At 53.4% G+C, this 10,698-nt stretch overlaps 1 pseudogene; it reads right to left on the reverse strand.

The window, feature by feature from the left end:
* Positions 1–162: 162 nt before the first annotated feature.
* On the reverse strand, positions 163–7,882 carry LOC135999839 (olfactory receptor 14A16-like; annotated as a pseudogene).
* Between the last annotated feature and the right edge of the window lie 2,816 nt (positions 7,883–10,698).

Here is a 10,698-nt window from a genome sequence, read left to right on the forward strand (position 1 = left end):
GCCTGGGAGCCTTCCCTGCTTCACGCCTTCATGGAAGCCCGCTCAGCCACATCCTTTGCGCTCCAGCGCAGATTGTAAAGCTGTTCCTGGAGCTTTCCAGCTGCTCTGGCAGGGATAGGGTTTCGCTCAGGTGTCCTAACTCGGCCACAGTGCTCCAGAGCATTAAGGTGCCAAGCTGTCCCACGTCGAAAACACCTGTCAGACACACACCGGAGCTTAGAACTTGGTCTAAGGCTGGTTTGTGCCTCGGGCTGCCCTCTCCCCTTTCTGTGTCTCTCCCAAGTGCCATTGTTGTCTCTCCTCTTATTGTCTTTGACAGTGGCCATCATGGCGCACGGGCTCCGCAAGAGATGGACTTTCCCTGGCCTGGACTGTGCTCCTTGTCCTGCAGAAGATTTTCATCCCCCTGGGGCAGGAGAGCTCAGCCACGGCCTCTCCCTCGGCTGAAGAGAACTGGCTTAGCCCTCCTGGGGAAGGCAAGTCACCCCTTCCTCACCCCCACACCCGTCCCACTGGAGCAGGGACTGGCACAGCTCTGTTAGGGACTTTCTGCTCTCAGCTGAGCTCCTCTGGTCACAGCGGGGGAAGCGGACCAGGGCAGGATGGAGCCCCAAGTACATCCTAAAGCACCGTCCTCAGGTCGGAGCTCTGCAGAGACTCACCGAGAGAGAACAGGCCGAGAAGCAGCACCAGGATTGTTGCCTTCGCTGCCTTCATCTTCCTGCAGAGCAACAAGGAGGAAAAGGCTGGTGAAGCTGGCGGTTCCTGTGCAGATCAGCAGCAGACTGGAGAGCAGCAGCAGGGACTGCAGCCCTTGAGCCTGGCGTTCCTGGCGTGTGCGTTGGCTTGGTCCTGCAGCAGCTCGAGTCACTGCTGGGGTTGTCACCAGCTGCACTAGTGGGGGATTTGTCATGGCAGCGATTGTTTCGTTAGGGACAAAGGGCTCAAGATTGACTCTGGACTAAGAGCAGGAGTTGCAACAAGAGCTGTGGCCACAGTTCACGTCTGTGGGGTGGACAGGTATTCTTTGGAAATGGAAGGCACATGATGAACGCTGTTTCTCCTGCCCACCACCTGATGGGCACTTGTGCTGATCCTGTTCTCCACCCTCTCAAGAGAAGGTTCAGCCTGTGCCCCTACGGCAGGCTGTATCGGGGCCACTGCTTGGGACTCCCTCCATGCGATCCAAAATAGACCTGTCCTTCATTCTGCAGAGATCAAAGGCTTTCTGGGCCTTGCCCCTGTGGTCATGAAGAGGCTGAAAGGCGGCTGCTGCCTTCCACCAGCTCCAGAGCGAGCTCTCAGGCTGCCCTCGTGTTCCTCTCCTGTCCACCCTCCACCCACCCCAGCTGATGAGGTGGAAAACACACCTGGGATAAGGGGAGGAGGATTTTTCAAACATACCCGTTCAGACTTTGAACCTTTTCCGTCTGCCTCTTGGTACCTGCTGAGGTGCAGGTATCAAGCATCTGACTCGCTCACGAGTGAACCAAAAGCTCTGCGATCTCAGTTCCCTCAAGATCGAGAGTGACAAAGGTACAGGGGACCCCTGGTTTTATACCCTGCTGTGCCGACCTCAGCGCTGATGCTGCTTTCTGACATCAGCGGCAGTGGGTGATGTTACAATGGAAGAGGCTGCGCCGCGTTGGGAGGCAAAGTCCAACCTGACAGCAGCGGGTTTTGCAGTCCTCTCTGCAAGGGCAGAAATCCTGCATCATAGAAAGATTGGAAAGGTACAGGAACATGTTACTCTCAGAAAACAGACTCTGTCAACCACTCTTCCTCTTGCTAACTGAAGTTCAGATGGTGTGAAAAAAAAATACAAAACACAAAAAAGCAAGATTCCTGTTCTTATTTTATGGAGCCCATTATATCAGCCACTCAACATTAAGTCCAACTCCAGTCTGAACCTCAGAATAAGAAATGCCATCTTAAAATTTCCAGGAAATGGAAGGGCTTTGAAGTGGCGTGACCAGAAAACATTCATGAAAGCAGCGCCATGCAAGTCCACAGCCCTGATCACAGACCACCTGCCCCGTTACCTAAGGCAATGATGTTCTCAGCTGATTTGCAGCCACTGACATCTGGAAAACAGCACAAGGTCTCTTGTTCTTTTGCGCGGAGCACGTAGGTTGACACTGGAGCTGGTAAGAAAAATATCCACAGTCAGTCTGGTTTCATTGGAGGACACCAGGACAAGTTCAGTTCACATTCACAAGGAATCACAGCAGGTCCCACCAGTCCCTGCAGACCCCGACACGGCTCCTGTGCAGGGTCCCGAGGAGCAGTGAGCGCAGAACAAGAAACCTTCCCTCAAAAGAAGGTCCCCAGCCGGCTCTTTCCCCAAGCTGCACAGAGCAGCAGCTGAGAACAACCTCTGCCACAACTACACCCGGCTCTGCCGTCTGCAGGAGGAGACCAGCTCCTAAATGATCCCCAGCCCTACAGACACAGATCTTCCCCAGGGCAGTGCTCAGCAAATACCAGAGCACAGCGACACCTGGTCATTCAGTTGAAGCTGCTGGGGAGAAGGACAGAGGACTAGAAAGAGACAAATCAGACAAGAGAGAAGATAGAGGAGCCCAGAGAGAAAGAAACACACAGGGAAAAGGCTGGAGAGATGGAGAGATCAAGAGAAATAGGGACAAGGAGCCACAATGAGACAGGGAGGAAGAAAGAGGAGGGTGGAGGAGCAGGACAGAGGGACAAGGGGATGGGAAGGAGAAGAAGGAAAGTTGGGTAGAGAAAGACAGGGACAGGGAGGGGGATGTACAGATGGAGAAAAGGAAGGAGAGAGAGCAGAACAAAGGGACTGAGAAAGAAAAGGAAGGTAAGATGGGGATGAAGTGACTGACAAAGGGAGAAAACCCACAGTGAGCTGGAGGAAGAGGAAAGGAGGGCTGAGAAGCAGGAAAGAGGAAGAGACAAAAAATAAAAGGCAGAGCCAGCTGGACAGGGGTCGATTGCCAGAAGCAATGGGACAGGCAGCGGGGCAAGAATAAAGACAGAAAAGATGGGGACAGGCAGCAGGACAGAGGGACAGTGAGAGGATAAAAGGGGCAGGGAACAGGATATACATGGAGAAACAATCAGCAGGAACAGGGAGAAAGACAGAAGAGAAAAAAAGAGATGAAGAGGGACATGGGACAGGGAGACAAACAGAGAAGGAAAGGGAGCAGGACAAGGATGGTCAGAGAAACAGAAAGACAGGGAGCAGGACAGGGCAACACAGACAGAGAAAAAAGGGTCAGGGACGCAGCAGAAAGGGAAAGACAAAAAGAAGAGACAGGCGGCAGGGCACAGATAGAGGTAAAAAGGCCTGGGCTGGGCAGCAGAGCAGAGATGGAGACCAAAAAGCAGCTTTGGGCTGCAGGACAGAGATGGAGTGAGAAATGAAAGTGACAGGGAGCAGGAGAGAGTGACAGAGAGAGTGGAAAAACTACAGAGGGAGCAGGACAGCAAAACAGAGCGGGGGACAGACAGGGAGAAGGGCAGAGAAACAGAGAGGGAATGAGAGGGGCAGGGAGCAGGACAGAGAGCTGGAGCAGGAAGGGAAAATGAGATGGGCAGCAGAACAAAGGGAAGGAGAGACAAAGACAGGGGCAGGGAGCAGGACAAAGGGGTGGAAGAAGAAAAATGTAGTAATGGTTCAGGACTGAGATGAAAAAACAAATGAAAAATACACCAGGACTGGGATGGAGTGACAGAGAAAGGGCAAAGAACAGGGGGCGGGACAGCACTGAAGGAATAAACAACTGTGGTGGGCAGTGGGACAGAGAGATGGAGAGAGGAAAAACAGAGCAAGGGAGAGAGGAAAGAAGGGGCAGCAGCTGGACAGAGGGATACAGTGAGAAAAGATGGGACCGGGAACAGAACAGAAAGGAAAGAAAAAAAAGGACAAAAAGACAGCAAGAGGGGAAAATGCACAATCAAGCAATCAGGTCAAGAAGCCGACACCGGGGGGGCAGCAGCTGGGGAGAAACCGGGGACACCAGAGACCCTGATGAAGACTCTCGAGTACCAAGGATGGACTTCAGCAAAGTTATGGTGGGGTTATGGAAATAATTTATGTTTGATGCATTAACTAAGCAGGAGAAACAATTGAATATGCAATAGGTTTATGTAAGAAATACCAAGAACTGCGAATCACACACACGCTCGATCAGAGCAGCAATCTTCCGAGTGTCCAGCGCTGTAACAAAAGTGCTGCTTTTACCACTTTCCAAACCATGTTAAAGAACCTTTTTGCCGACTTTTCGGTACCATTTCCCCCCGCCCAGGAGAACAAGGCCAGAGCAGCCCACGCACACCTGAGCCAGATGCAGCAACAACATCCCCAGGGCCCCAGTTGCAGGAAAAAGGGCCCCAGGGCTGGGCCGGGGGCTGCTCAGCCTTGGGGCAGCTCCACGGACGCCACGGCAAAGCTCAGCCGGCCGCCCGCAGAGCCGCCGCCTCCTCAGCCTGGGCTGCGCCGCCATTGGGCGGGAGGGCTGTCAGTCTCCTCCCCTGAGGTGATCCTGGATCTGATTGGCTGCCTTAGGGGTCACTCCCCACACAGTGCCCGCCCTGCCCTGAGGTAATGTGTCCTGTGATTGGCCGGCTGGGATTTCTCGTTTCCCCCCCTACCAAGTGATGGGTCAGACCACTTGTCAATCATCCATGTGCTGCACTTCTGCCAGCTGTGATTGGTGCAGCCAGCACGGCCCGCCCCTGAACGCTGCCCAGCTCGGTCAGCTCTCACCACCTTTCCTGCAGGCCTCAAAGCCTGATTGGCTGGTTACCTATCAATCACATGACTTGCCCCGCCTCCTCAAATGCCATTGGCTGTCCTGGGTCCCCTGACTCCCCATAGACTTCCGGTCGGTTGTTGCCAGGCAACGAGCTCCACCCAAACATGAAACTGTGGGCCCTGATCAGAGGCCGTGGGTGATAAAAGACACGTTGGGACCCCGAACATGAGGATTTGGGCCCCAAGAAGGAGGCTCTGGGCACTCAAAAGGACGAGCGGATGCTACAGGTGGCGCTTTGGGCCCTGAACACGAGGCGACCCTCTTGGTTCCCACCCGAGCTGGGTTTGGTGCCCGTGACCCCACGGAACAGACACCTGTGCTGTCCGGAGTGGCCACGGAACAGACGGAGCCCAGAGCCACGGACTCCATGAGCTCAACGGGGAGTTGTGACATTTTATGGACGTTTCACAGGGCAGCCCATGGGCTGAGGGCAACTGTGTGTGTGTGACATCAAAGGGTGGGCAGGGGAGCGGTGGTTGGTGAGGACGTATTGGATCGTGTGGGACCTGAGCCTGACGCCCATGGGGTGGAACAAGGGGTGGAGAAAGGACCGTCGTGTTGAACCCCAGCCGGTAACTGAGCCCCACGCAGCCGCTCGCTCACTTCCTGCAGCGGGACAGGGGAGAGAACCGGAAGGGAAACAGTAGAGAACACTCGTGCATTGAGTTAAAAACAGTTTAAAATTGGAATTAACAAAAAAAATAGATGAAAAATTTAAAAATGAAATTAAAGGAATTGAAATGAAAATATGTAGTAGTAAAAATTATACCTATGATAATGAAAAAGAAAATACCAAATAGAAAGCTAAAAAAGCCATAGAATCATTTCTTGAGGTGGAAGGACCCACAGGATCATCGGTTCCAACTCCTGTCCCTGCCCAGGACACCCCACAGTTCACACTGTATGTCTGAGGACGTTGTCCAGTCTCTTCTTGAACACTGTCAGGTTGGGGCCGTGACACCTCCCTGGGGAGCCTGTTCCAGTGTCCAGCACCCTCTGGGTGAAGAACCTTTTCCTCATGTCCAACTGACCCTCCCCCAGCACATCCTCCTGCCATTTTCTCAGGTTCTGTCATTGGTCACTAAGGAGAAGAGTTTGGTTCCTGCCCCTCCAGCTCCTCTTGTGAGGAAGATGTAGACCGCCAAGAGATCTCAGTCTCCTCCAGGCTGAACAAACCCAGTGACTTCAGCTGCTCCTCATATGCCATCCCCTCCAAACCCTTCCCTGACTTCGTAGCCTCTTCTGGACACTCTCCAGTAGCTTTATCTCCTGTTGATCCTGTGTCCCCAGCCCTGCACACAGTGAATGCTCCAGGTGAGGCCGCCCCAGCGCAGAGCAGAGCAGGACAATCCCCTCCCTGCCCGGCTGGCCGTGCTTTGTTGGATGCACCAGGACACGGGTCCCTCTTGGCTGCCAGGGACACTGGTGGCTCATGTTCGACTTGCTGTCGATCAGAACCCCCAGATCCCTCTCCGCAAAGTTGCTCTCCAGGATCTCATTCCCCAGTCTGTCTGTACAGCCAGGGTTGCCGTGTCCCAGGTGCAAAATGGTACCCCCAGAATATCTGACAGCATTTGTGCTTACTTGGGCTCATCTCGCCTCATGTACATGACATTCATTCTCACATCTCATTTGTACAATGCAAAGATGGACTTCTGACCTACTCATTCAGTGTCTTTCCATGGAGGGAGAAAGAACCTCTCTGAGCTGGGGTGAGAGGCCAGTGCTGGAGATGGAGGTTGTGAGGGATTGGTCCTTGATGATTGGGGCAGATTGCATTGGGGGTCCAGTGCACACGGGCACAGCCCAGACCCTGCTCTGCTGGTCCTGCAGGTCTCTGGCAGGAGGCCTGGCTGTGAGAGGACACTGCTGTGTGCCCAGCCCTGCACACACACACTGTTCAGCTGTGCCCTGGTGTTTTGATCTTCAGGCCACTTTCTCAGAATTTCCTTGAGAAAAAGTTTGAACGAAGACCTAAGCCTTTCACCTTTCTTTCTGGAAAGGCTGCTCTGAGTCCAGCTCTGTCACAGCAGTGCCCATTGCCTGTCCCTGCCTGCGCTCACAGGACTCACACACAGCAGGACGATGACCAGGCTGCCAGAGCACTCAGGCCTTGCACCAACACAAGGGATGGGAAGGAGAGTGTGGGAGTGGAACGAGAACAGCTCTGGAAGGCCAAGCGCTGGTGCTCCCTGGCAGTGCTGCCAGGCTGGACTCTTTTCCCCTCCACCCATGCACAGGAAATGTCCCTGCAGCTCCAAACACAACTTGGTGAAAGGATCTCAGTAAAAAATAGAGGCTGTGAGGCCTTTTAATTTGTTTAAACACAGATACAGCAAAGCTGCTCATTTACACAGCCCCTCAGTAAACAAAGACGACAGTGAATTGGAAAGGGGATGACAATATTATCAAGTGAAAAACCACAAGCAACATAAAATACAGAAAACGGGCTGGGCTTGCAACAATTTACACTGTAACTGTTATGCAGAAGATGATGGGCAGTTTACTGCTTCAGAAAATAATCCAGTCATCAGTTTCCTCAGGGCATCCTTGAGCTCCTGGTTCCTCATGCTGTAGATGAGGGGGTTCACTGCTGGAGGCACCAAAGAGTACAGAACAGACACCACCAGATCCAGTGAAGGGGAGGAGATGGAGGGGGGCTTCAGGTAGGCAAATGCACCAGTGCTGACAAACAGGGAGACCACGGCCAGGTGAGGGAGGCACGTGGAAAAGGCTTTGTGCTGTCCCTGCTGAGAGGGGATCCTCAGCACGGCCCTGAAGATCTGCACATAGGACAGCACGATGAAAACGAAACACACAGAAATCAAACAGACACTAAAGACAATAAGCCCAAGTTCCCTGAGGTAGGTGTCTGAGCAGGAGAGCTTGAGGATCTGGGGGATTTCACAGAAGAACTAGTCCAGGGCATTGCCCTTGCACAGTGGCAGTGAAAATGTATTGGCCGTGTGCAGCAGAGCATAGAGAAACCCCGTGGCCCAGGCAGCTGCTGCCATGTGGACACAAGCTCTGCTGCCCAGGAGGGTCCCGTAGTGCAGGGGTTTGCAGATGGCAATGTAGCGATCATACGACATGATGGTGAGAAGAGAATATTCTGCACCAAACAAAAAAAATACAAAGAAGACCTGGGCAGCACATCCTGCATAGGAAATGACCCTGGTATCCCACAGAGAGTTGGCCATGTATTTGGGGACAGTGGTGGAGATGGAGCCCAGGTCGAGGAGGGAGAGACTGAGTAAGAAGAAGTACATGGGGGTGTGGAGGTGCTGGTCACAGGCTATGGTGGTGATGATGAGGCCGTTGCCCAGGAGGGCAGCCAGGTAGATGCCCAGGAAGAGCCAGAAGTGCAAGAGCTGCAGCTCCCATGTGTCTGAGAATGCCAGGAGGAGGAACTGGGTGATGGAGCTGCTGTTGGACATTTGCTTTTTGTTGGCATGCAAGCCCTGTTAAAAAAAGAAAAAGCAACTTAAAATTAGGACAGACTCCTCTTAGCAAACCCACAGCATTTTTCATAGATATCACCCCAACTGAAATGCATTTTCTTCCACTGTTGTGTGCTGGCTGAGTGTGCTGTGAGCAGCAGGACCTCTGCCCGTGTGCTGCAAGCAGCCAGCTTTGCTCTGCTGCAGTGGGGACAGGGGAGCTGGTTTGTGACAGCTCCCATGTTCACACAGAATGGCAGATGTAATCCACCTGCAATGAAAAAGTTTAATGTCTGTTCTCACGACTATCAAGGGCTTGGGCTGGAGAGGAAACAGTTACCATGTCTTTTTAAATATTTTATCTGTGTTTTTTTATTTTCCACCACCACATCAGGTGAGCGGGTATTTTCGAGGTAGAAATCCTTTCTGTGATTTAAAATGTGAAGAATCTTGAGACAGACAGGCAAAAAGGCTCAGCTTTGTCTGGCTCAGTGCAGAGTCAGCAGAAGTGTCCATCAGGATTTTACTCATCTGTCCTGTGCTTCAGCTTTTGCTGCCTTGAAAATGACTTCAGACACAATTTAATCTAATTAATCCAAACAACTGGACTCATACTAGAGCAGAAGAACCCTTTTAGAAAGGGCAGACCTGCAAACTCTTCTCTGTCCCAGCCCAGAGGTGGAGATGTGATGGAGACAGCAGGACATGACCCCTCACCGAGAGAAGCAAAGGATTCTGGCAGGAGAGTGCGGACCCCAAGGAAAGGCTCAGCACTCCTGGGATCCTACAGCAGAGCTGGGCCTTTCTGGGGGCAGCTGGCGAGCCCAGCAGGACAGGCAGAGCAGAGTCAGGGCTCCTGAAGATGGGATGTGCTAAAGAGACAGTCCGATCATTGCCCAGCAGACAACACCCAGCAGCCACCTGCAGAGAAGGAGCAAAAGAGCTCCTGAACAGCCCCTGCTCTGCTGCCTGGAGCTGTCCCTGCCTGCTGCTGTGTCTCTGTCCCCAGGTCTCCTCCTGTCAGTGTCACAGACCCCATCCCAGCCCCTGTGTGCTCAGCTCTGCCCCGCAGACCCCTCCCAGCAGCCAGCACTGCCCAGGGGCATCTCTGTGTGGGCCAGCTCTGATGGGAACATCAGACCAGCCCTGATGAGGCTGGAAGTCATCCTGATGCTGTTCCTGATGCTGTCTGGACGCTAGGGTGTGTTGATTTCTGATACTCACAGGTTTATGCACTACTAAGAGTAACAGATTTGGAATTTCAGTGCCTCCACCTGAACTGAGACATGAGTTTCTCTGTCCCATTGGCCACATATATAACTGAGAGTGTGAGACTGATAAATGGGATCCTTCTCTTTCACAGAGCCCCTGTCTTGCTGTGCTTCTTTAAGAGTCTCCTGGGAATGTCCTAAAGTGATCTGGAGCTGTGAGCAGCCTTGACCCACTCAGCACTCACTTCATAGCAGGACCCTTCCCAGCCACACGCTGTTCCTACCCCCCACAGCTTCTCCCCTCAGTGTTGCTGGGATCTCCCCGGGCAGGCTGAGCGCTGACCCTGGCAGGCGGCAGAGTCCCTGCCCCGGCACAGCCCTGGGGTGCAGGGACCCTGCTCTGCAGGACAGCCCTGGGCAGCCCTGGGTGCTCACCCAGCTTCACAGCTGTTTGAAATGGCCTGACAAGATCCCCGTCCTTACAGATCCCACCAGCTGTGGCTGTGCCAGTTTTTGGAGATGCCTCCATGAGTTCCAGCTGCATTGCCCTGCACCCAGAGACTTACCATGGCAAGGGCTGCAAAGATTTCTCCTCCAGTGAGCTCTCAGTCATCCTCCCAATCCTGACCACCATTAAACTCTCTCTGCCTTGCCCGTCTCCCTGAGATCCCCAGGCAGAGCCCTCAGCCCTGCTGCGCTTTGCAGAGGAGCTGCTCCTGGGCAGAGCTGTCTCTCTGCAGCGCTGACGCTTGCCATGAGCTCCCTCTGTCCCAGGAGCCCAGCCCAGCTCAGCAGCACAGGAGCAGTCCAAGGCGCTTTAATGACCCCTCTGGTGGCTTTGGCGCTGAGTCCATGAACCTCAGACACAGAGAGGAAGTTGAAGAAACTTCTCAAGAAGTCCAAGTCAGACTCAAACTCCAACGTCTCTTGTAATGTTAATGGGTCCCACTGAGGAACACTACTGAGGAACTGACCCCAGCGTCTGGTTAGAGAAGGAAACTGGAGGCGGAGATGACAGGTCAGGAAAAGCATGGGGAAGGTCTCTCTTATGATCAGGAAACCTGGATGTGTTTCATTAACCTAAGGGCCAAGCCCTGACCCCCAACCCTGGGAAGGCAAATCCTGTCCCTCCCATGTTGCAAAGGGCTCTTCCTGAGACAGTGTGATGTGGGGCTGTGCAAGGCCAAGGGCAGGACTATGGTCCAACACCTCCCAGGTTCCTGGCTGGGGACAAGGAGGCCATGAGGCCCCTGTGCT

The sequence above is a fragment of the Caloenas nicobarica genome, chromosome 30 (genome assembly GCF_036013445.1).
Source record: "Caloenas nicobarica isolate bCalNic1 chromosome 30, bCalNic1.hap1, whole genome shotgun sequence".
Classification (NCBI taxonomy): domain Eukaryota; kingdom Metazoa; phylum Chordata; class Aves; order Columbiformes; family Columbidae; genus Caloenas; species Caloenas nicobarica.